The sequence below is a fragment of the Serinus canaria genome, chromosome 1 (assembly GCF_022539315.1).
Source record: "Serinus canaria isolate serCan28SL12 chromosome 1, serCan2020, whole genome shotgun sequence".
NCBI lineage: Eukaryota > Metazoa > Chordata > Aves > Passeriformes > Fringillidae > Serinus > Serinus canaria.
The window spans coordinates 33,392,513-33,416,811 of record NC_066313.1 but is presented as its reverse complement, the minus strand read 5'-3'; the positions used below and the strand labels follow the sequence as shown (position 1 = coordinate 33,416,811).

The 24,299-nt window shown below is 43.8% G+C and overlaps 1 protein-coding gene and 2 long non-coding RNA genes across 3 annotated transcripts in view; 1 reads left to right on the top strand and 2 right to left on the bottom strand.

Annotated features, from left to right (window-relative positions):
- RAB30 (RAB30, member RAS oncogene family) overlaps positions 1-1,213 on the bottom strand; it is a 48,101-nt gene extending 46,888 nt beyond the window's left edge. The window contains exon 1 of the mRNA XM_018908396.3: positions 1,074-1,213. The gene's annotated coding sequence lies outside the window, so the exon portion shown is untranslated. The remainder of the gene's footprint in view (positions 1-1,073) is intronic.
- A 586-nt stretch (positions 1,214-1,799) lies between these two features.
- Positions 1,800-9,835, top strand: LOC127060016 (uncharacterized). Its single transcript, XR_007778535.1, has 2 exons — positions 1,800-4,030; positions 5,932-9,835. It is a non-coding gene; the product is annotated as an uncharacterized LOC127060016 (long non-coding RNA).
- LOC127060015 (uncharacterized) lies at positions 5,891-20,693 on the bottom strand. Its single transcript, XR_007778534.1, has 2 exons — positions 14,953-20,693; positions 5,891-14,845 (listed from the first exon to the last, which is right to left on the bottom strand). It is a non-coding gene; the product is annotated as an uncharacterized LOC127060015 (long non-coding RNA).
- Positions 20,694-24,299: the final 3,606 nt, after the last annotated feature.

Here is a 24,299-nt window from a genome sequence, read left to right as displayed (position 1 = left end):
CTGAAAGATACTGACAGACTAGAAGCGAGCAGGACCCCTCTGTGTGCACACATTTCATCGCACCAACACAAAATGAGGTGCCTGGGGTCCACTAGCAATTGCAGAAGTAATTTAGTTATAGAAGGGCATAAAACCTTCTGATGTCACATAAAAGCAAAAGAACAAAAGAAAAAAAATCTTACATTGTACTAATATCTTAGCACTATTCAAGTAAAGATCCAAATTGCACCTCACAAACAGCAAGAAACAGGGAAACAAATAAAAGCCACACTAAAATGAAGCTCTGCTGGACCACGAAGTTTCTACAAAGTTTAAAAGAGAGACACTTTTTGTATTTACGAAAAAACTGAAAAAGATCAGAACAGTAGTTTGGAAGTTGAAATAAAACAACAAACTGTCCAGCCAAGAATTTTTAAGATACTAACTCATTATGTGACTTGGAAAAGAAACCTGGACCAACTGTACACAGCCAGGACTGAGAGCCAGTTGGATTCAAATCTCCCCCGTTTCCCTGAAAGGGGGGAGGAATAGCGGTATCAAAGCAACGAAGCCGCACGACAGCACACCAACCCCCCCAAAAAAACCACCCTAAAGCACACCTTGTATTTATTTTGTCCACAGGAGCCCGACTCTCTCAGGCTCCGTAGCGATTAACGACACCGATTCCAAATCCATCCTACTTTCCACTTTTACCCAGCGAGGGAGACAAACGAGACAGGGGTCCCCGCCGGCTCGGGACCGCGCAGCGCCGGGGCGCCCGGAGCATCCCGGAGTTGCGGGAGTTTCCCGGGGGCTGTGGGACGCGCAGCCCCGGGCCCGAAGAGCAGCGAGAGGGACTCACCTCCGCGGGATGACACCATGTAGCGGGTTTTTCTTCCCCCCCCTTCCCCGTCCCTCCGCCCCTCCTTTTTCAGCAGGACCAGGGAACGACAGCGCAGTCCCGCCCGGCAGCGCTGCTCCCCGCTGAGGAGCACACAGTGCGGGAAAGGGCATCGGGAGATGGGGGCCTGGGAGGGAGGACGTAACAGGACAAGGAAAAGCAGGCAAAAAGAGAAGAGGAGGGCAGAACTCACCTGGTTTGGGATTTGTCCTCCCTCTCCACAACCATAAAACGAGGCGGGAGCCAGGAGCCGGTCAGCGGCGATGGGAAGAAGCAGCAGCCCCGGGCCGCCGCCGCACGCTGGGCACAGCGGGGCTGGGCGCTGCAGCCCCCGCACGCCGGGCGAGGTGCGGAACCCGCAGATGAGTGCGAGGCAGCCCACTTCCACTGGGATGGGTGCTGGCCACCCTCCCGGCGCAGGGCAGCTCCCCGGGATGCGTGCAGCGGGCTAGGGCGCAAGAGGCAGTCCCGCTCAGGGATGCGTGTTCAGTCCCCACCGCCCGTGCAGAGCAGAGCAGCGCAGCGCAGCTCTCCGGAACGCTGTCGAGCCACCCTGGGGCCAAGACACCCGGGACAGGAGCTGCGGGGCTCGGCGCAAGGCAGCCGTGTGCGGGGATGCGTGCAGGGCCGCCCGCCGCAGGCAGCGCAGCAGCGGGAGCGCGGCCCCCCCGCCGGCCCCGGCAGCGGACGCGGCAGCGGCCGAGCACAATGAGCGGCGGCGCGCGGCGCGCCCCCGCGGCCCCCGCTGGGCAATGACATCACCCCTCTCGCCCGCCGGGGCGGGGCCACTGCCCGCGCCGCCGCCTCGCCATTGGCTGACGCCCCTTGGCAGCGGGGTCTTCTGGAGTTTGTAGTTTTTTACACAGCCATGGCGCAGCAGTGTGCGGGGAGTGGACTCCATTTCCCGGCAGATCTCGCGCCGCGCTGTCGCGTTGGGAAGCGGGGTAGGGAAGGAGGCGGTGGCCGCCGCCATGTTGATGGCGTGGGACGCTTAGCTCTGGAGGAGCGGTCGGGGAGCCGGGTTAAGATGTCGGAAAAGGGGGAAGGGGGGGAGTCCTGTCTTGGTTTAAGGGGAAAGGAAGAGCTCGTGCGAGCGGATGACAAAGAACGGGGAGGCTGAGGAATAGCCGGAGGGGCGCGGCGGGGAGGAGAGGGGTGCCCTGAAGGACACGGCTGATTGTCACTCGGTGTCTGCGGGCTCTGGCTGAGGCAGCGCCTCTCTGTGGTGGGAGCGTGGCCGTGGGGTGGGAGTCTGTCCTGGGGCCTGGAGGGGCCCTCAGGGCTGCGGGGGGTGCGTGGCAGGAGCGGCAGCGTGGCGGTGAAGCGGTGGCCGGTCACGGCTGCCGGGGCGGGCGGGCGGTGCTGTCGCGAACGGGGAGGCCGCTCTGTGGCGCAGGAGCCGCGGCGGGCACGGTGGCTTTTGGGGCTGTGACCCCCGCGCCTTCCGGGGAGAGGGGCCCCTGTACCGGCCACGGTGCTTGGCCCTTGGACCCAAGTACGGACTGTGGGTTAAGAGCAGGGCTGGCCTTGGTCGGGCGGCTGCCCGCAGGGAGCAGGTTGGAACGTGCCCTTGTCACACGGCAGGTGACAGCCTGCGCTTCCCTGGTTTGAGGGGGTTTTTAAGGGTTCTGGCTCTGTCCGATGCCTGATAATTGCACTAATGGTGTCTGGTTGTCAGAGACATACGGCTTGGTGTGACCAGCAGGAGGAGCTTTGCTTCCTTTTAAAGTCCTTAGTATGTCTGGAAGAGGGTAGGTTTAGATTAAAGGCAAAAATTCTTTACTGTGAGGGTGGTGAGGCACCATCACAAGTTGCCTGGAGAAGCTGTGGATGCCCCATCCTTGGAAATGTTCAAGGCCAGGCTGGATGGGATATTGGGCAGCCTGATCTACTGGAAGGTGTCCCTCTGCCTCTGCCCATGGCAGGAGAGGGTTACAACCAGATGGTCTTTGAGGTCACTTCCAACCCAAATGTATAATTCAATGTCCATAGACACGTAAATCAAGTTTGAAAAAGCTGAGAGGGCAGATGAGATGGTGTAAAACATCTCAGCATTGTATGGGAGCAGCCAAGCTGACTTGTTTCCCCACTGTTTTGTCTGTGCTTGCTGTCTCACATTGGCATGGCTTAGCCAGCTGACTAGGTGCTTGGTTTCAGCCATCTGGCTGACATGCAAGGGGTAGGCTGGAATTTTGAGAAGTGCTTTTAGACTTCCTTGTAGTGAGCATTGTCCCTGCTTGTGCTACTCTTTTGTGCTGGGGAATGGGAAATATGTGTTCACCATATGAGAGAGTAATCAAAGCTTTGTGAGCCTTAATGGGACTGGAGTTCCCTGAAACTGGGTATGAAAGCGGGAAGATGGTCGAAGTGTTGCATGGCTTGTGAAATAATACCATTTCTAGTTACAGCTGATTCCTGTGAAATAAAGCACTTCATTATGCCAAGAGGATACTTAATTGGAAAGAGTCCTGAAGAGTTTTGCAGGCTTGCTTGAAGTCTTGGCTAAAGTCCAGTAGTGGTACAGCTCAGGTAAAATGGAGTCACAAGGGTTTATTTCATCCTTTGGCTCCTCCTGGAGGTAAGTACAAGGCATTTGCTCAGGGTATTGCTGCCCAATAACTACACAGGTGGTGTGTTTGCCAAAGGATACACAAGTGCTGGAGGAAGGATGTTGTGAGATGTTCTGTGGTGCAGATACTTCACCTGAACATTGCGGCCTTTCAAGATTTGCTGGTCCTACAGCAATGTATGCTATGCTTTTATCACTTTAGGTGCAGCTCCCTCTAGTTAAAGAGGCTGAACCAGTTGCATGCCATCCTGCAAAAGGTCCAGTCTTCTAAGTGTGCTTCTCCTCACTGGCAGGTTCTCCTGTTTTATCATACTCCTCACTGAAGAAAAGGAATGGCGGGGGTGTAATGCTCTTTTAATAAAATTTGTAGCATCAATAGTTCTATATATCTGGAGAATTCTGAATTACAAGTACAGCCCTTTTTATTTCTTTCCTTATTCTGTTTCTCCTCTATGCAGATATCTTTTGATTAGGTGAGCTGTGGGTGAAATTAAGGGCACTGGCGCTTTGATGACTTCTGTCACAGCTGTTGTCCACTGTAGACTTTAGGCCTATGCTTTTATCTCTGCAGTTGATACCTGGTAAGGATGATAAATACTGCAGTGGAATGGTTATCTTTTCTATAACTGTCAGAAAAAGTGCATGAGAAATTCTCATCCAGGAGGGTCTGCTGCCTGAATGACAGGATGTTTTGTTAAACTGGTTTAGAAACAATTGGTTTTACCTGCAGTGGTTCCCTTCACTCCTTCCATATCCCCCTGCAGTCAGTGCTGCTGCTCTGAAGAAGATGCTATGCACCCCTCTTTACAGATAATTGTATTTTGTTATTTATATCTTATTTCTTTATCTGTAGATGTAGGTGCCTCTGATGTGTCAGCTAAGGTAGGAAAAAGGAAATTACTTCAGAAACTACCCAAATGAACAGAAGTAAAACAAGTTTTCTCTGTGTGTGTTGTTCACTTTGGTCTGGTTTGGAGGATTTGACACTTGCCAGTGTATGGATCTTACTTGTTGGTCACAGCTTGTCAGAGATGTTAATGATAAAACTGTGTTACATGTCTCAGACTTTGATAATATGTTCATCTGAAAGTGCCAATGTCCAAGTGTATCCTGACCCAACAGGCCTTAATTGCAGTGTCTGTAAGAAGCTTACAGTCCTATTTCAGAAGTAGGTGCTGTGGCTGCATCCCATATGAAAAGATGGAAGGTGACAGTTGAACTAAAAACTCACCTGTGTCATTTCCCAAACATCAGTATGCTCTGCTTTAACATTGTTAATGAAAACCTGCTCCAATGTCTGTGTGGTCCTCAGCCTATGCAGCAGAGAGGTTTGTGTATACTTTACTATGCTGACATCCTGCACTGCAAAACCTATGGGTTGTCTTTGTTACTGAAGTGATTTGGGGCACTGTGAACTCTGGTAAGCAACCACGCTGTTTCCTGACCTCGAGAATTAGTTGGAAGATCCTGAAGGAGCAATGAGGAAGTTAAGGAGGAATGTGTGATGACTTTGCTCAAAGAAGAAAATGCTCAGTCTAAGTTTAATCCAAGTTCATATGTAGAAACCTGTCTTTGTGTCTCAATGCTCATTCTGACAAGTGTGCTCTTAAACAAACGAAGCCTTTGGATGCTTAAATTGAGTACTCACTGAGTAGTATACAAAGCCAGGCTGCTTAAGAAACACAGATTTCAAGATGAAGTGTTCTAATACATCATGTCATAATTTTGGAGGTGTGTGGTGGTCTAGGTCTACTGTCACTGTCACATCCACATCAGTGCAGCACAGAGAACTGTTGGGGTTCTTGGGAGTGATGGTCAGGCATTATGTCATCCCTGGTATACAAATTAACTGGATGAAAAGATTTACATGTACACTGAAACAAAGTGGAATATGGTTTCTAAGAGTGATACCATCTATGTTCATCTTGGCACATAAATTTTGTTTTAAGATCCTCTCTTCTTAATTATCCTATCTGTAAGTCCCTTTCGGGGAAGGAGTGGAAGTGTCACTGACCAACTGCTTATATCAAAGCCTGTGGGGGAAGAATGTAAACTCTTTCAAATTAAAGTTACTGCTCAGATGATAGCGGATGAAGAGGCTATGATAAGGTTGGTTTATTTTGTTTCCTATGGAGCTGTTTGCCAAAAAGTTTCTGGAGCTGCAAGGGGAAAGGTAAGAGGATGAGTTCAGCTGGGAAGAACAGGTAGGTACTTGTATATCGTGTTACTGTTTCCAAGTATCTTAATGCCAAGAATACATTGTGAGCTTGGAAAAACAAAAAAGAGTGCAAGGCTTCTGTCCTTTTTAAAAGTGTTCTAAAGGAAATTGTGGGGAGTCAACTGTTAAACCAATATCTGGAAGAGCCTAGTATTTGTGCATAGCCAAACGAGTGTAAAGCAACTCTGGTAATTATTCTAATAACTAATTACTTTATAAAGTGTTTTCCTTTTTTTTTTTTTTTTTTTTTTTTTTGTCTTTCAGCAAAAAGAAGAGTGCTCCAAGAGCAGTCGAGCCAAAATAGGATGGACATGTTCTTCAGCTGAAACATGGCAGCAGTTCAATAGCAGTTACACAGCAGGAAAGGGTGTGCAGGCTGCTGCAAGGCCCTGTGTTCTTAAAGATCTGGTATCTGAAAGAACTCAGTAGAGAGAAAAGTTGTTGCTTCCACAGCTTCGAACTCACTCAGTTCATTTAAGCAAACTCATTTGAAAAGAGAGCTCACCTAATACTGAAACAGGAAATTGATTTTATTTTAGATACTGGGGAAGATAATCACAATATGCAGAATTTAAAAGTTCTAGTCAGGACTCTGAGAAACTCCAAGTAGCTGAAAGATAGGAGGCTCCAAGACTCCAGTTGTGGGAATCTCCCTTTGGAAGGCACACTAGCAGTTGGGAGAACTTGCTAAACACAAGGAGAATCAAACGTTCTGCAGCTGTTAGCTACACTGATAACCTGACATGACCACTAAAGACCACGAGGCTGTAGGCTGACTGCATTTCTCTTAAAAGGATATATGCCACTACCCAGTTCAGAACCACCCAAACAACTTCAGTTTTTGTCAAACACTCTTAGTTCCTCTAACAGTAGCTTTTCTTGGTCCCCCTAACTGCTGCAGAGCCAGCTGGCTGATTGTAGCTGTGCACTGAAGATAAGCCTTCCTCACCCCTGGATTGCTGGGTAATAGCACACAAATATGGCTCAGATGGACTCGGGGCTGAGCATAAATCTTTTGGCTGCCACTGTTCTGGCTATAATATGTACAGTGGGTGCTCTGAGCACTTCCATGTGGAACAAGAAACACTTGGAGTGCATGTTTAGATGTACTTTCTGTATGCACTGCCCTCTTCAGCACAAAGCTTGATAAAATCCTATATTGCATAAAGCAGGTAGAGGTATCCCAGAGGTTATGGTTGGTGTGCACCTGACTCAGTTGCCACTAATGTGGTGAAGATCTATTTTTGTTGTGGTGTGGTAAACCAGAGTTGGTAACTGATACTGTTTAGCTGATGGGCTTGTCTGTGCCAGGAGAGCAGTCCATGAGCTGACAAACATTGAAGCATGCATGGTACTAGCTTTTAGGCCTTTCAACATCAAAAAAAAAAAAAAAAAGAAAAGGAGGTGGGAGGGGAGAGAACACAGGCTTTTTAAGGGCCAGATAAATTCTGAAATGAAAAGCTCACTAAGAATATCTTCATTGAAAGAATGCTTTTTGGGAAATTACCTCCTTTGTCAAGGGCAATATGAGCCTTTGGTTATGGCAAGTGTCCAGCACTGTTCTTTGGCCCTTTCTTTTGCGAGGTTGTAGGGGAAGAGTGGTGGATGAAGGGAGAGTGAAAGCCATAACCAGAGGTTAACATTTAATTTTAGCAACTATGTTTATGTGAAGTGATGCACCATTATTAATTTTCAAAGCAAGTCCCGCACGTAAATTGATGGAATCCCTGATCATGCGTGCAAGTGTCTTTGGGTTCTTCAGCTATTTGAGTGCAATGGTGCAAAATTACATGTTGCTTCCTATATGATTCAGTTTAAAATACAAGCTTGGGCAGTGAGTATCTAAAGAACAGTACTGTAGTCAGAGCATTCCTCAGTGCACAGAAACCATTTCCTTTTGGGTAAGTAATGCTGCACTGAGAAAAAGCATGCAGCTCCTAGGACAGCATCATTTGATTGTGTTGCCTGTGCTACAGTTCCCTGGGTTTGCTCTCTTCCTTGCCCTGGACTCTTTACCCAAACTTCTAGTAATTCTGTTTGTTACCACTGGTTTACTCTTCCATTTTTGGGTAGGGTTTTTTTTACTGTTTATTTGCAAATGTCTCTTCCTGGAAAACTGGCAGTGACAGTAAGTATCTCAGGTTCCTAGCCAAGTTTCCACTCACATGGTTTCACTTGCTCCATTCTGTCAAGTTATTTACATGTGGTGTCTTAAGGATGTAATTTAGTGGATTGCTAGTGAGGAGCTAACCTACATGTGTTGGCTGCAGTCCACATAAGTTACACAAACCTGCTTCCTCATGAATTTAGTGGTTACTCTTGCAGCCCTTGGTTTCCTGATGCACAACTTTATGAAAAATAAAATGTTACACTGCTCTTGCAGAGATTTAAAGTTGGTCACGCTAGCATTGCTCACTATACCTGCTGAGTTGCAGGACCCAGAATGATTTCTGAGCCTTGTTCTGCATGCACAACACCTCACAAGGTGAGAAGGATATGTTCTTCATGTCTTAACAGGTCTGATGTGCCACAATACAGGAAAGATAGCTTAGAGATGTGTAGTTGATCGCTTGAGCAACCTTACTCAATGTAGTCTTAATCCTCAGGTTCTGGTTTCATGTGTATCAGCATTGTTTTGTTTCTAGTAGAGCCACTTTGGGCTTGCATTCCCAGGTGGTGTAATTACTTGAATTCCCTGCTTTTGAGCTCTTGAAAAATGCAGTTGCATGAAGCAGAGGCAGCGGTGGCATTGGTAGTTGGAGAAGTTTGGTGTTACCTTCTGCCCTTACCTTCCCATGCTGCAGTATGCCATTCCCTTTCACGCTAATGCAACTACCTGGAGCAGCATACGGAGCTATCAGTGTCTTAATCAGGGTGTTAACACACACTCCCTGCCCTGGGTATGCTTTTCTGTGGGTCATTGCAGATGTCTGGAGGTTTGTAGTTCTGTGGCTTTCTTGAATTAGGTTTGTGAACTGATTTAGAGCGTTTTCAACATGGCAGAAAAACCAGGTGGCTGGGTCCGTGCCAAAGTCCAGAGTTGTTACCTTGTTGCTGAAGTCTCTTGACTCATTAAATTATGCATCTAAGGATGCTGTTCATTTTGTGGGGGAGGAGAAGCGAGTGTCCCTTGTGCACATGGGTGCTTTTGTTAACCATGTTTTTCTGTGTTAGGTGTCATGACCCAGCCTTTTTGTGGTTTTGCTGTGGGTAGCCTGACCAGGCAGCTCAAGCCACCCTGCTGTCTGTAAGCAGCACTAGAGATTGTTCAATGTACTCCAGACAAGTCCTTGTGCAAACAGCTGGAGTAAGATGTGGAACACTTTTCTCCTAAGTTTGGGGATTTTTTTATTACTGAGACTACCAATATATTTTCCTTTGATGGAACTAATTCTTACATATAGGGAGTTGTATATTAACTACCCCTGCACACATAGCCAAATACAATTATATATTCAGTGGCAGAGCAGATCAGCAAAGGAGAGAATTGGGTACTAAAATGTTGCTTTTTATGATAGGTAAAAAGCTAATCCTTATTGTCATTTTTGCAATGCTCCTGATTCCACCGAAGGCTGCTCTGCTATGAGCTCTTACTATGCAATTATGATTTCCTTTCCCCGTTCTGATAATGGTGAATGTTGCCCTCTGACAAGGACAATGAGATAACAGCTGTTTCAGAGAGACCTGCAGTGGCTTCACTGTACATGGTCTGCCTCAGTGGATGTTAGCTAAGAGAGTAATTACATCCCCCAAGAGTTAGACTTGATGCTGTTGACCTTTCTGGAGAAACAAACATGAAGTAGAGGCACGTGCAATCCTCACATGAGCTGGCAGCCAGGTGGGTGCTGTGTGTCACCAGGGATGACAGGCAGTCACACTTCACTAATTCACAGCAGTGAGGTGCATTTGCCCTCCTGAAAATTCTTGCCCACTGAAAGCTCTCATCTCTAGGGTTGATTGTGACTGGAGGATCTGCATTCCCATGCTACCTCCTGGAAACAAGGGGGTGATGAAATGGAGTTAATTTTAGTAGGTCCAAAGAGAATAAATGAATGTTTTTCATTATAAATATTTATACAATAATTCATAAGTATTTTTATTGTGTAAATTGTTTCTAAGTACATATCTGGAAATCTATATGTATATAAAATGTATGTATTTGAATACATTTGTATACATTGTTTTATATATTATTTATAATCCAACACTTACTAAAATTCAAATTAGTAAGTTGGGAGAATCATGGAAAAGGAGAGGAGCTTTATGTTGACAAACTTGTAGGATGGAGAAGCTTTTCCTTCTTGAGAACAAATAGAACAGAAATGTCTGGTCCACAGCAAATACAGTTGGCATGAATTGTTTTGTTAAAACTGTTCACAACTGTCTTTTAAACACTTAACCTTGAGAGGATTGATTAACCTTGTCATGAGTACTGAGGCATGTGACATGCTTGGCCATGAAAGCAAGGATGTGAGGGGTCTCACAAGTTTCTGTCAACACTTCAGTGATGTTGCTCTCTGGGGTGGGTGGTGTTGCTGCCATTCATTGTGAGTGACACTGCAGCCTCATCCACACGGGTTTGATGGTACCTCAGGCATCCCAGCCTTTTGCTATATTCAGTTCTCTGTTACCTGAAGTTCAGTCTAGGTACAAATCACATCAGCCAAGATCTTGCTTTTGGAAATATGTCTGCCTCACTCATTCTGTCTGGTATGAGTGACTGTTGATTTACCATCATTTCTCCCAAAGGAAACCTGTGTTCTGAACTTTCCTGGGCTCTGGCAGTGCTTTATGTGTGCAACCTCCAGGTAATGTTCACCTCCATGGGTGTAAGGGAATGGCTGTCCCAGTCTTTCCTGAATTTACTGCTCAGCAGTCAGTGACTTAGCAGGAAAAACAAGGCATTATTTTGCTTATGTCCACCATCCACAAATGGCATTTGGTTTTCATCACCATTTTGCTTCTAGCTAACATGTCTGCCAACACACAGGTTTTCCAAACTCCTTTTTTTTTACTTTCCTTTTCTACAATTTCCTTGTCACCCATCAGGAGTACAATGCACTCAGTGTTAAGTGTGTGAGAAACCCTAGGATAATTCCCTATAGTAATAAATTTTAGCTGTGGGGAGATGGTGATTCTGGTGGCTGCAAAATTCCACCTATAGCATCCCATCATTATAAAGAAAAAAGTAAGTTTGGGGGAAGGAGCCCTCTTTGAATCTGGATAGGGAAAGAGATGTAATAACACTTTAAAAGTAGACAAACACTGCTCTTCATGTGCCAAGTTTCATATATTTAACCTTTGCATTTTAAAAGTTTAAAGTTGTGCATTCTATTTCCTAAACTGATGATGCCTGAGGAAAACCAGATCTCTGTAGCCAGTTGCTTCAAATACCTCTAATACAGAAGTGGTGTTTTGCAGATGCCCAGGAAGATGCAGACCCATGGTATTGCTGGGGACCAACCTGTCACAGCTAAAATACAATAGTGCAAAAACCTGTCAGCAGGCTGAGCAAACCCAGGCCTTCATACACGTTATCTCTACAGTATTTTGTGTGAAAGCTATTCTCCCTTGGAAAACTTGCTGACATATTTTAGCAAGGAGAATCAAAGACCTAGAAGTACCTCTGTATGGTTCCCCTAATTTGTAGTGCATTCATAATCATAGTCAACTACTGCTCTCTCTTCAGTAAAGATTATATTGGAAGCCATCCATACATAAAGAGCTCCTTGATACAGTTTTAACTATTCATCCATTTGCATATAGCCTGGTTTTGACATCAGCAGGTATGTTCACATTTCTGAGTCCAAAATTCAAGGCAGCTTTGTGTTATTTTTTTAGAAAACAGTAGAAGTCATAAAAGAAGGCCTAATTTTCAAAACAGAAACATTATATTTGTATTTTAATTTAAATTAAATCATGCAGGTGGTTGTGCAAGTTGGTAGAGGGTTTGTTCAGGCAGGGTTTGTGGTTTCCTAGCCCACCTCTTTTGCCTGCACAGCAGCAAAGAGAGCACGGTTTGTGCAATCATAAATCCTGTTCATCTCTCCTGGCAAACTCCTAGGGACACGGCTGTAAGGTGAAACCCGGGCTGGATGCAGCTGTAAGGGAAGAAAGGGAATAGCAGCTTCCCCTTGCAGAACCCAGGGCACCCTGTAAGGCAAACGGGCACAGAGGGGGGCCTGGCTCGGTCCCTCCCAGATCCCTTCGGGTTACACTGCTCAAGTCTTTAGGGTAGCTGAATGCTACGTGGTGCTGCAAAATGCACGTCAGGGGCGTTGATCTCTGCTGGCTCTAAAAGTGACGCGGCCGCTGTAGCTGCCTTAGCTGCTGGCCCCCTGTACCGGTGGGTGTCCACCAGCAGAGGGTGGCTCTAAGACCGTTCATGTATTGCTGTAATGTTTAAACACTCTCCAGTGTGAATAGTGAGCATGATGGCCTCAGTGCTTCCTTTGGTGCCTAATACTTCATCTTTTTTAGTTAGTAATTACAAGAAAGAAGTATCTAGCAAAGGTTTTTGTTTCAGCTTTCCTCCGCTAATTTGTTTTTGTTTTGTTCTCCTCTGGCATTGTTCTTCTAGGTGAGAATAACCAAATATAGTTAAGTTTAGGAAGACAGGTTTGAAATATTGGTTTTGAATGGGAACTACTTCTGCCCAGGATCAAGGTATTTGAAATAAATAATTGCATAAGTTGTCAGTTCTCTAGCATTTATTAGGGATTGAAACATAAGACACTAATATTGAAAGGAAGTAATTTCACTGAACTTCAGACACCTAACAGAACCCAGTGTGTGCTTGTGCTTTCCTTACACTCTGTGGAGAGCACTGCACACATCCCAAGATTGATTTCAGCACCTCTTACCCTAATTCAAGATTTCAGTGTAGAGAACACAGGCCAGCAGGAAACTGAGCCCAAACAGCTCTTGTGCGTGTATAATTATTCTCACATGGAGTCTCACTATGTGCGACAGTTAATGACTAAATGGCTAATTATGTGAGTAGTTTATGTAGGAATGGGCTCAGTTCTCGTGTCTGTGTTGCAGGGAGACGAATGTGTCTCTTGAGATGTTTGTTCATTGACCACAGAGGAAGCAGAGGTTAGACTAGCTCAGGGTGAGATATCTGACCTCCACATCTAGCTGAGATACAGCTCAGCCACTGTGCCTGCTGCTGCTAACGTCAGATAATACTCTGCTTCATCTTTGAAGGCCTGCACACACTGAGTAGATTTTATAGATCTGATTTCACATCTAAGGGAATAAAGTGTAACAGTTCATGTAATTAGTAGACAGTCATTAACTTCTCTGAAATCAGTGGAATTCCACATGGGACCATGTGTGCATGAATTTTCAAAGTGGAATTCCTGTCTAAAGATCTTCAATTAAAAAACCCAAACACCTGAGTACCAGCAGTTTTGAACAATTGCAGAAGTATAGCACAGATGCAGCCTTAGTATTTACTAGAGTAGGTAAAATTCCTCTCTGTGTGTAGAAATAGAGCAACTTAGGGACCAACTCAAGGAAAAAATTGAAGAGGCATCTTCAAAAAGGCTACAAACAGCAGATGACCTCCGGCTTTCTCTTCCACAGAAGACAGACAATACCCAATGTGAATAGGATTCACTTCCTTCTTCCTGCCTGATTGGCAGGTATCAAGCCTTTTGAGCCTGTTTCCAAAACCATGTCCATAGTGCAAGAAGCGTTTGATGTATGTAAATATAGACACATGCCACAACAATGATTAAGGGATTAGAGGAAAAGGGTCAGGAGGATAAGAGAAGATTATTGCAGACACAAGGGTGTGTTCATGACACCAGCATACACTGTGGTTCTTCTGGAAGTTTCCAGTCTACACCAGACTAATCAGAGCTTTCTGCAGGATGTAAGCGTGCACAGCACTTGTACTCTGCTTGAGGTTAAGATGGAAAATCCTGTGTGTGATTCCTTGCTGTAATGACCTGTTTGTATACAGATGGGCTTTCAAGTTATGGAAATGACCCATGACTTATGAAATAGCCTCTTCCTGTTTGCAATAATGCTGTGAAATATTGAGTCATCTCTAACCCTTGAGCCTTCCCTGTACAAGCTCTTTGTTGTTTGCGACCTCTCCCCTGGGATTTGGATTGATGATACTGGACAACTGTTTTCACTTGAACTGGTCCCAGTTTTACCAGTTTTTGATTAATTACTGCTCTTTCCTAGGGAAAAGGTTTGATCCACATCACTGCTGATTTGAATTATAATAACATACTGAAAAATTACCTGTGTATAGTTAGGTTTAAGTTAGAATTTTTTATTTGGGGGATTAATTACTTGTATTTACTGTATGTACCTACTGTATGTACCTGTCCTCCCACAGTGTAATGAGTCCAGGGGTCCACAGAGTTCTGGATTCAGATGGAAAGTACATACTGTAATGCTCCACAAGATTGTATTTCACTGCCTTTTGGAGAGAGGCCCTAATGCCAATGAAATCTCAGCAATATGACATCTGACCCTTCAAGGATGAAATAGATTAGGTGCCTGAAAACATAACACAAAATCTTTAGTGAGGTATTTCGTTAGGTGTTTTTATCCTTTCTCTACAGAATATAGCAAAGGCTTGGGTAGAGCAGGCTGGATGGCCCTAACTTTGAGTGGTTAAGGTTAGTTTAACTTTGACATAACGTCTTGGCTGAAGAGCTGCATTTCCAGTGGCTGTGCAGACTGCTGGGTGTGCTGCCAAATAGTTGGAGATTGCAGGGTGATGTTGTTGTTAATTTGTTTCTGCCAGAGAAACATTCCTGTTCATCTCTAGGACAGTGTCATAAGTCACTGTCTTGGCTTGAAAAGACAGGTGTCTGCCAAGGAAGGCAGGAGCCTCCCTTGAAATGGAAAATGTAAACCCCCTCCCTCCGAATTATTAAAATTTTGAAATTAAGGGGCTCTCAGGCAAAGATATGGGAATAGGAATAACAGTTATTTACTAGGAAAATTAAAATAAAAATGCAGTAGTAAAAAAAAAAAAGTACTGACTACTGATACCCTGTTGGTTAGGGTGTTGGTAGCAGTCTGATTGAATGGTGGCTGCAGTCCTCCTTGGAGTGACAAATGTGGTTCTCTTGACGCAGTAATCCTGCAGAAGGGTGCAGTTCTCCTCTGAAGGTCCAGTGGAGGTGCAGACAGGTCTGGTCTTCCTCTGTGAATCCAGTGGGAAAAGGTTAAACCACCTGGTTTTAACAGCTGGCCCATTAACAGAAAATAACTGCCCCACCTGCTTTTAACAGCTGGTAACAGAATACATACTTGTAGTTACATCGTGCATTGCAACCTAGGACAGTCACTTATTGATCCTGCCCACTGCTGGACCCAGTGTGAACTCAAGTATAATGTATGTGCCAGTTTAAAGCCACTGTGCCTTCCTAGAAGCAGCTCATTTTAGCTGTTATCCTACAAAGAAGGAGGAGAGAAAGTGGAACAAACCAAATTACATGGGTGGGGTAAAAGAGCCAACAGTTTTCCAGGTTTGAAATGCAATGCCTTTAGAAATTCACAACTGACAGTTGCTTCATCAAGGCACAGAATTTTGCAAAGCCTTTGATAAATTAAATGCAACACGAGGCATTTTCTTGTGAAACATTTCTTATGGCTATTCTTGGTTTTTCCAGTGGGATCTTACTTTTTTAGAGCAGAGATTTGTCACCAGTTAATTGATTTGTCTGAACTCTCTGCCAAAATCAACAAGGAAGGAATTGACAGGACGGACTTTAGAAACAGAGAAGTTGTGACATGTTTGAAGAGAACGCATGCTCAGAGGAGGGTCTGCTTCTCCTTCAAAAAGCAGTTTCCTATCAGCAAAACAAGCTCTACTCTTTCCTGCATGTATCTTGTCTCTGCCTTGCAGCAATGCTATGGGGTGCTTCATCTTGTGAGAAGCAAAGGGAAAGAGATTTACTAAAGAACAACCTTGCACATGCTATTGCAACTCCAGCCATTCTATTGAGCTGAGCTAAGGCAAGCATTAAAGCAAACTGAAACTCTAAGGATTAGAAGTCTTCACAGTAATTACAGGGTCTGTTTTTCTACTGGCATGCTGCTGCTTCTATGACAAAGGAAAGAAGTACATATTGGTACAACACTACAGAAAAATATCACCCTGCTGCCTGATCATGGGTGATGTGGGGCAGACATGTCAATCTGCTGGGAGAAATCAACAGTGCAAAACTTGGGTGGTTGCAAACTGCCATATTTTAATACTGAAAGATCAAACTTCAAGCAGCGGAAAATGTGAGGCAGTGCCCAGAGCAGTTTTATCTTTTAGAAATGTAAGTAAACACAAGCAGCCAGGAGTTAAAGAACAAACTTAAAACAGAAATTATGCCACTTCTTTCTCCATTCTTCTCCTCACCCTTCCCTGAAACACTATAACCAAAACCAACAGCACACCATATAGTCCCAAGCCTCAATATTTACTCACACATGAAGAACATGCAAAGCTTTTTAAAATCCTCTTGACAACTTGTACAAGAAAACTGTTTAGCTATGAGTGGAATGTCCTCTTACAAAATGCCAAACAGCCTTGTGTTTTTTAGGCCAAAAGCTAACAAGTTGAACTGTGAGCTCTTATAACTTGTTCTGTTCATCCACAGTAAGAATCTGGAGTGCTTTAAAAATGCTGAGAGCATGACAGTGATTGACAAGAAAAGAAGGAATGTAAGGACATGCTGTACTTTTAAAAAAATTAATTACTTTTGTAAAACAAAATTGATAGTGATGGAGGTCCTGCATTTGCAGTTTGAACCAGGAGCCAGGGCTGTTTTCTCAACCATGATCCTTACACACTGCCTTGCACCCTTATGTAGGAACACCAAATTTGATAAAATCCCAGAGTAACTTTAAGGAGAGATATCCTAAGAAATTAAACAGCTGCTTGAACCATTCATGTTTTAACTTTTTCTCAGTGAAGGCATGTCTTAATTTTAGTATGTGCAGTGCATGTGTGAGGCTCTTTCCATCATTTTTACTGGATGTGTGCAGTGATGGATCTCCAAGCATATAGGTTTGGTTCCAGTTCAGTGTGGGCACATGACCACGTTGGCATTGAATTAAGTATGTCTGGTATGGAGTTGATATGAGTTTTTAACAGTTGGTAGCTGATATCTAATCTGACATGAAGTGACAATGGCACAGAGAGAGCAGTAGTTTTAATCACATTAAGTGTTTCAGTAAGAAATCAGCAAAATTTTAGAGCAATTTTAACTGACAGTGTGAGTGAAAGCTGGATCCTTGGGTAGCAGGTTATGGTATATCTGGTCCAATGCCAAGAGCCCTAATGTTGGATTTATTGTGTCATTAAGTCATGGCCAGAGAGGAGGAGGGCGAACTGTTTCTCTTACAGGTGCTGAAAAGGAAAACACTGCCACTGGTATGTTCTCAGAGAAAAAGCCAGTGTTAGGGGAAAACTGCTGTTGGAGATGATTCAGCCATCATCTGTCTGCATGTTAAATCTTCAAAATACAGAGTAACTGCATAGAGATGGCAAAACCAATGTGAAACTGCTAACATGTAAAAGCAGGGAGATTTAAGGATGTGTTGCAAGCATTTGTATAAGTACACTTCTTGAACTGACCTCAGGTACAGTTGTTGTCTGCTTGGATCATTTAACTGGCCAAAGACCAAAATATACCCTTAATATTCCACAAACACCTATGGCCAGTAATGACAGGGTCCTCCAGGGACTTGTTAATTGTGTCAATAAAATATTAGCTAAATAGTAGCTGAGTTTTTCTGGTTAAAAGAAAACTAGACCTTCATTATATTCTTAGATAAGCTTAAAAAACCTTACTTTTTTTATTTTGTGACCTGGTTATCCTGGTTATGGTGACTGGACAATTCAGATCCACTAATTTATTGACTTCACTGAAAACACAACCTAAATAATCTAAAATATAGATAATTGCTTTGTTTGTCATCATTCTGCTGAAATTTTAAGTAAAGTAGGTAAATGTGCTTTGTCAAATTCATGCATACATGGGATGTGAAATGTGTTTACCTCATCAGCTCACAAGCTGGGTCACAGTCTGAGGGCATACAGCTCTGGGGTGAAATCACCAGCCTCTTGCACCTATCTCCACAGTGACTGCCTACATGCTTTCCTTTACACAGGCTCTACATCCCCAATCAAGTGACCACAAGAGATTGCTATCTTGCAATACTGACAATGTAGGTGTTTATAGAGTATAAACATGCATGTGCACTGTGCATGCACTAACATGCCTTCATTTAAACCACATAAGTCAACACAAGACACAAAACTGACAGATATCTTTGCCTCTAATGAGCTCCTACCTGGACACAGCTGGTTTGGAACAGGACAAAGCAGGCAGTTACAGGGCATCTAACCCAACTGATGCAGGGCAAAGCCTTGGGCCTCCTTCTGCAGCTTGCAGGGGGTACCTGCTCTCTTTCTGTTCACTGACTATTGTGTTCCCTGGAACCTGGTGTGTAACAAAACATACAGGCTGTTGTTTTGGCACCAGGGAAGATGCTGCCTCTGTCTTCATTGCTGCAGCTGTGGTTGGAACCTTGGAAAGGGAACAAGATGCTTTTCTCTGGTGCTGTTAAGCATGATTAGTTGAGTGATCCACTTTTAGGACAGGATGGACAGAGAAAAGTGTTTGGAAGAACCTAAACTAACAAGGGGTTAATTTAGAAAACTTCTGTTTCTGTTCTGCCTAACTTGAAGAGTTCTCTGTTGTTGTTGTTGGGGTTTTGTAAAAACTATTCCTTTATGTTTAACAAAACATATTCCAAAAACTATTCCTTTATGTTTAACTCTGAAGTTAAGAGCTTTGTGTTTTGGGATGTATGTTTCATCTTTCAGGTAGAGATCTCAAAGACCTGCTGACTCCACCAGAGTGCTAATATAATTATAAATGTTTATTACCTCCAAAAGGCGGAGGTGCCTGCTTTAAGGTGTCTTGCAGGATTATAATGTGAATTCCTTAGTTCATTGCAAGAGATGCTGTTCCTCCGCCCCATGCTTAGTGGATTTGCACTTGGTAGATTTGCATGTGTACATGACAACAGCCAATTGCCAAACATAAAGATTTGAATGTAAACTCATTGCTAAACTTTGGCCTGGAAGCATCAAGTTGTTCTTCTGAGCATTTGCACGTACAAAAGGTGAGTACAGAGGTAAAGAGCAATAAAAGGGCAAGGCAAAAGAGAAGGACTCATAAAGCACCTCAGCAGAGCTACCCTGTTGGCCTGTATCAATGAGTCTGAGTTTTGCCCTTTTAAATGCTTGTGCCTTTGCTCACTTTGTACCATGGGGCCATTTATAACAGATGCAGAGCTTGAACAAAGCATATTTGCAGCTCCTCTACCTATTTATGCGCTGGTGTGTATGCTTTGCAGTGTTTCACATAGTGTGAGCAAAGCATATAGGTACCTTTACACTTCCTTATTCCTGATGGAAGTAGCAAGGGGGAAAGGGCAAAAGGAGAAGCCAGAATTTCTGCTATCAGGAAGAAAACTGAGATAGAGAAAACCTTAGATTTTATCTGAGCAACCTAGTAAGGTGTCTGCTTGCTAATGAGTTCTGCTGTAAATCACTAGCTTGTCAGTATGTATATATTCTACTCATTTGCTGTATTTAGTCGCTACTCGATAATTCAAATCTGCAAATTTATTGACTTAACTGAAATTGCAGCCTAAATAATATAAAATGTGGGGCAAATACATGTATGGATTATTGTTGGATGGTTTTATTTTGGGGCTAGACTGTGTCTCCAGACAGAAACACATAACTTTTACCATTGTCTATATATGTTTAAAAATATGCCCAGATACCCAAGCACGGTATTGTCACATATAAACCCAGCTCAAAGCAATAACTGGCTGTGACAAGGCCAGAAACCCATCCCAATTCTATCTCACCTGGCACATCTCCAAATGCTGATTCTCATGGTATATACCAATATACCAGCTACTCCCAGTACAAAGACAACAGTTTGTTAGTTCATTATGGATTGTTTATGATTGACAATATTTACTGTATGTACATTTTGAAGAAACACAGTGCTGTAAACAAATAGAGATATTAGGCAGATGTATGTTCCTATACCATGCAAATAAACTGTAGTTGGAGCTTTTATCCTGCTAACAACTCAGGCAAACAGATTGTAAAAGCAGTTGGGAATTAGCCAGGACTTTTATGGTGGTTGTGAAGAAGTACATTGTAAGTACTTCTGTAATTATTCCATCTAGGTCAGCCAGTGACTTGTTTTACTGTACAGAGTCCTCAAAATGGCTGCACTTAGTTTGGCATTTACTGAGGGACAGGCAAGGGCTTTAGGCATGGCCAGTATGGCAAGAAGTCACCATGCTCATATCACTTTTGTCTTGCAGTCCTGGGGAATGGGCTGGCAGGCACAGCTCTGCTGCAGGGTCCCTCCTTCAAGGCAAAAATTTTTGTCCTCTCCATGTCCCCCACACCAATGTGCCACCATTGCACTGATGTGATTGATGAGCAGAGTCTACTCACACCTTTGATGAGAGAAGTACTGATTTGTGTGGAACCTCTTAGGCAGGGTCTGCAGGGATGCTGTGACTTCAGCCCCATCCCACCCACGGCCAACCACTTTTCACTTCCTCAAAACCTTTGCAGCACAGCCAAGGGAGCTTTCCTTTTCAGTATACTGAAGTGATTACTCTGCTCACTCAGGATAGTTTTCCAAGAACTGTGGCTGCTGGTATCTGTATGCAACTACAAAGCTCTGGGGATCTTCTGGAGATGGATTCAGGCAGGGTATTCCAGCTTAGAAGTTTCAGTTGCTCAAGAGCAGCATGAAATATGTATAATCATTATGTCCTTCTGTTTATTCTGACCCTGTACAAGATGAAGCTATGTGTCATATGCTTAATATTAAATGGACTGAACAGGTTTCTCTTTAATTCTTTTAATCTTCTTACAAGATACAAAATAGGCTTAAGTCAAAAACTGTTCCTTAGTGTAAAGGGTTGAGGGGGCTGGCTGCTCGCTTGGCTCTATTGTGACGATGACAGCTAGAAGGATTGGGTTTGTCGAGCACTGAGCACTCTCCCGAGCAGGTTTATGCCTCATTGCATAAAGGTTTCCATAAAGATTTCTGGAAGACAATTGCAGGTCTAGAAAAGGAAGAGTCAGAATGTCGTTAAACCTCCCAGCCCACACACAGTAACAGGAAAATCCTGTTTGAAGAATCAGGGAAGAGCCTTTTCTGGATAACAAGAGATAATGTGCTGATAACGCTGCAGTCTCCCCACCCTCTATGTGGTTATCCCGCTAGTGAGTCCAGCCCCTGTGGTTTGGTATTTTTCAGGGTCTGTCCTGGAGAAGGAGAGAAAAGGTTCTAGGAAGTGTTTCTGCAGTTGAGCTGGCAACAATTATATTTTAATGAACACACGAGCTTGGGGGTACTGCAAGAATAATTTGGTTTCTGTTCCATGCATGGGTTTTCTTGTCCGGGCTGAAAATTAGAGAGGGAAGAGATGTGTTAGTAGGGAGATGCATAACGTTACAAGCCATCAGGCATGGGAGTGGGAAAAGAGAGGGAGGCTGCCGGCTTTGTCTCCTACTCAATGGGTGTTAATGTTCCTGGAACATTACACCCTGCTCCTGGCTGTTAATGTGTCCTACTCCTACTCGTGGGTATTAATGTTGCTGGAACCACAGCTGTGTTAAGTAAGAGTTAAAGCACCATTCCGAGACCACATTTGCTCTTCTCAAGAGAAATGCTGGAAACTTTCTGCAATACAATACATACAAAAAGATTTTTCACCGCTATACAAAGCTATTGTTGGGCTAGTAGTGTGAGCTGAACCCCAAAAATGGATACCTTCAGGCAAATGGGAGTTTTTTAGCCTAGAATCAACAGTTCTTCCCAGAAGAATGCCCCGGGGAGCAGTATAAAATTCAATTCAATTAGAGGGTGCTTCCTTCTAATCTAAACGAAGAGCTAAAAAGAAAGACACCACCTACCTTATCTATTGATTTTGTGAAAACTACTTTGCACCTCACTGCAAAACTGAGCATCTTCTGATGGACAGGGTTCTTTTGTTAAAAGAGAAATGTGAGCTTTGCTTTTAATTAGAAAACACCAACCAAACAAAAACCCCACAAATACACATTTTTAAAAATGTCTTGCAAATCTTTGCCAACATTTCAATTTTTTTTTTACAAGAGATAACAAAGACATTAGTAATTGACAACATTGATTTAGATGAAAAAAATATTTTCAAACCAATAGCAAACCTTGCATGGGTAAACAGACTGGAGAGGAAAATAAGCACTGAAAATGTCCACTTGAGCAGGGCTTTTGCCTCACATAACAGTCCCATAAGCAAAGCAGCTACAACTTCTAAGGGGATGCAAAACTGGTTGTGTAACTGTTCTCAGAACATATTTATCAGTGATTCACTGTCAGAGCAGAGTGATGTGCACCTGCAGGCATTCATCTCAGGTCTGCTTCCATAAAGACATAAGGGAATAGCTCTTTCTCTTCAGTGCTTGATGTTTACACTGTCTTTTTTATTCCCAATTGACTTGCACAGTGTTAGTGCAAAGATCATTTGCTCCTCTGTTAGTCAAGTCCTCACTCACTGTGAGCATGCAGTGGTGCAGGCTGTAAATTCATTATATAAATCAATTCCAGCATTTCTAGTGGGTTACTGTAAGGTGAGTAACTTCAATGCCATCAATAAGAAGTAGGATCTGATGGCTTTGGTCTTTGGAACTAGCAAATTAAGGCCAGCCACTTTCAGTTCCTTCAATTTGGAGTAGACAAACAGTTACTTATAAGAATTTGGAAAATAACTAGAAGAGGAGTAGCAGCTACCATGGGTTCATCGGGTATAAATTATATCTAGAAATTGAAATCATATTTCTTTCTATGATAGATTAACAAGACTCATAAAAAAGCAAAAAGTTGTAGATATCATCAGATATGTGGACTTCAGTGAGATTTTTGTCATCGTGCATGTCATAAACAAACTAACTGAAACCCGTACACACCCAGTACAAATTTGGTTTCATATAATTTCAGCACAGAAAGGTGGCTACACAGCTTTAGCCAAGTTGTTTCAATGTTTCACTAACAATGCAGATGATGGAATAAAAAATACAGGTCTGAAGTTTTCCCATGGTGCAAAACTGGGAAGGCCACAGTTATAATGAAGGATGGAATTCAATTTCAAAACCAAGCTGACAACCAGAGCAACTTTTTCAGGATTGCAGCTTAATAGGGACCAGGACAAATTCGGACACTAAGGCATGAACAATCACACACACATGCTGAGTAGGAGCTGATGAGCAGCTGCTCTTCCCAACAGGATCTCTGAAGTAAAAAAGAAACACAACACACCTTCCATTACCTGCCATACTTTGCAACTGTTGTCTCTGGCAGAAATACCAGTTGCATGAATATGACTGGATTAGGTCTTTTCTCTCATGTGGATCTGTGTGCTGTTGCTGTTTGGAGTTGAAATCACAACCAGAAGTCTATAGCTTTCCAGTCTCCTTATTCCACGGAGTTGGCAGACTAGGAATATTTCTAAAAAGGGACCTAGGAAAATCAGATGCATTCTCCCATATCAACTTCAAATATTTATTAAGCTGGTGCAATGCCCAGAAGCCTCAAACTCTCCCCAGAATATCTCACAGCCAGAAACAGCTGTGATGAGAAGAACAGGGGAGGCAGGAGGGACTGTAATTCATGTGGCAGCTCCCAGCACAATGATCTGACACCTACAGCCTCCAGCAGATGCAGGTGACCACCAAAGACATGTGACATTGTTGTGGTTTGACCTCAAATGGCAACTAAGCCCTGTGCAGCCCCTCACTCAGGCTCCTGCACCAGTGAGATGGGGGAGGGAATCACAAGGGTAGAAGTGAGAAATCTTTTTTGGGGGGATACAGACAGTTTAACGGGTGAAGTAAAAGCACATACAAGCAAAGCAAAACTAGGAATTCATCCCCCAGTCCCCATGGGCAGGCAGGTGTTCAGCCATCCCCAAGAAAGCAGGGCTCCATCATAGGTAGTGGTGACTTGGGAAGACAAATGTCATCACTCCCAATATCCCCACTTCCTTCCTTCTTCTCCCAGCTCCATATGCTGAGCATGTCACGTCATGGCCTGGAATGTCCTTTAGGTCAGTTGTGGTCAGCTGTCCTGCCTGTGTCCCACCCCCGTGCAGGCCCAGCCCCCTTGTTGGTGGGGTGGGGTGAGGAGCAGAAAAGGCCTTGGATCTTTGTAACCACCACTAAGGGATAACAAAACCAACCCTGTGTTACTAGCACTGTTTCCAGCACAAATCCAAAGCACAGCCCCTTAGCAGCCACTGTGAGAAAAATCAACTCTACTCCTGCCAAAACCAGCACACACTTAAGTGTTAAAGGACTTTATATCAGACCACACTGTAACACACACAAAAAAAAAAAAAAAGATAGTCCATGACTTGAGCAGAGGCTGGGCTAGCTGCAGCCACATTAAACACTAAAACAACCAAAATATTGCTTAACTACGCGGAATTTACTCACAAAATTCTTGGGTGAATCCTCTTGCTAAAGATGGACAAGACTTTGGCTCATCCAAACACTGCTGTAGACTCCA